The 1,821-nt window shown below is 43.8% G+C and overlaps 1 non-coding gene across 1 annotated transcript; it reads left to right on the plus strand.

The window, feature by feature from the left end:
* Positions 1-883: 883 nt before the first annotated feature.
* On the plus strand, positions 884-990 carry LOC141644698 (small nucleolar RNA R71). Its single transcript, XR_012544309.1, has one exon. It is a non-coding gene; the product is annotated as a small nucleolar RNA R71 (small nucleolar RNA).
* The last annotated feature ends 831 nt before the right edge of the window (positions 991-1,821 follow it).

The raw sequence follows: 1,821 nt of genomic DNA on the forward strand, positions 1-1,821 counted from the left end.
CAAAGTCATGGATGGCCCATCATAGCTTGAACCACTTCTCAAGGAAATAGAATTAACGGTTTCATGTGGTTGCTCACCTTGGGGAGGTAGTTGACCATTCTTCCTTTGAGAGCTAGAAGCGGCTAGTTGAGCCACTTGTTGTTCCAACAACTTGACCGCGGCACTATGAGCTTGATCATTTTTTTGAATTTGAGTCAACAATTCCCTTTGCATTTGGATTATCATGCCCTCAAGCTTACCAACTCCTTGATTGTTTTGTTGGCCATTTTGTGGTGGATTTTGTTGGTAATTGTTTTGTGGGGGCCTTTGTTGATTTTGATAACCCGGTGGAGGGATATACTTTTGTTGTTGAGGAACATAGGCATTTTGTTGTGGTGGGGGTTGAGGGTTAAGCACATTGTTGCTATTGTAAGACAAGTTCGGGTGGAATTTTGTGTTCGGGTTATAAGTGTTGGAAAATGTACCCGGTGGATATAAACTTTGTCTTAAAGCTTGAAAAGCATTTACCTCTTCGATAGGGGCTCGGCAATGAGCGGCATAATGACCCGCACCTCCGCAACCGTCACAAACAATGATTTGGCTTGTTGAAGACACAACATTGAGTTGTTGGATTGAATCTTTAGCATCTCTTTCCGCCAATTGTTGTTGGAGCAAGGCAATTTGAGCTAGCAAAACAGAATTGTTAGAGGATTCTTCTTTACCTTTGGATGGCACAACTCGGGAATTGACATATTGGGCATCATGGATTGCCATGGATTCGATCGTGGAATGAGCAAGATCGGTGTCAATTTGATCAAACCGCCCATTGTTGGCGGAATCAAGAATCCTTCGGGACTCGGCACAACATCCATTGTAGAATGTTATTGCTAGAAACCATTCATCTAACCCATGATGTGGGCATTGCCTTTGAAGCTCTTTGTACCTCTCCCAAGCCTCATATAAGCTCTCAAGAGCTTGTTGACGGAATCCGGTGATTTGGCTCCTCAAAGTTTGAGTTTTCTCCGGTGGAAAAAACTTTTGATAGAAAGCAAGAGCCAATGTTTCCCAATTGGTGATTCCCATGGCGGTGCGGTCGAGGCTATTGATCCAAAGCTTGGCCTTGTCCTTCAAAGAGAACGGGAAAAGTATTTCCCTTATTTGGGCTTGGGTGACGCCCGTTTGACGGATCATGGAGCAATAGTCACAAAAGTTTTGCACATGCAAATTGGGATCCTCCAAAGGACTTCCTCCAAATTGCTTTCTCTCCACAAGGCTAATGAAAGCCGGTTTGATCTCGAAGTCCGGCGCGGTGATTTGAGTGGTTGTGATTCCGGCCGGAAGCATGGCCGCGGTGGGCTTTGAGTGATCGGAAAGTTTCACCATCTTTTTGGTAGTAGATGGTGGTGGTGGTGGATTTGATGAACAAGAAACCTCCTCCTCTTCAAGAACCTCTAGATCGTCTAAGTAAGACTTTCTAGCACTTTCAACTTGTATGGGAGAAGTGGCTTCTTTAATTTCCTTCCAAAAACGTCGTCTTCTCCTAAAGGTTTTCTCGGGCTCGGAATCCGGTGAAAGCAATTCTCCACTACGAGAGGACCTGGGCATAAGACAACAATTTCTAGGAAAATGATAAGTAACGGTCTCAAGGAACAAGTGTTCCCCAAGACAAAGTAAAACAAGATAAAAATCGACAATTCAAAATGTAATAAAACCGTTTCCCCGGCAACGGCGCCAAAATTTGATAGGCTTATCGCGTACCTATGCAAAGATAAAATTCCCTAAACAACAAGTTAATGTAGCAATAGGGGTCGAACACAAGGAAACGGGAATTACTTCGTGAAT

The sequence above is a fragment of the Silene latifolia genome, chromosome 2 (genome assembly GCF_048544455.1).
Source record: "Silene latifolia isolate original U9 population chromosome 2, ASM4854445v1, whole genome shotgun sequence".
Classification (NCBI taxonomy): Eukaryota; Viridiplantae; Streptophyta; class Magnoliopsida; order Caryophyllales; family Caryophyllaceae; genus Silene; species Silene latifolia.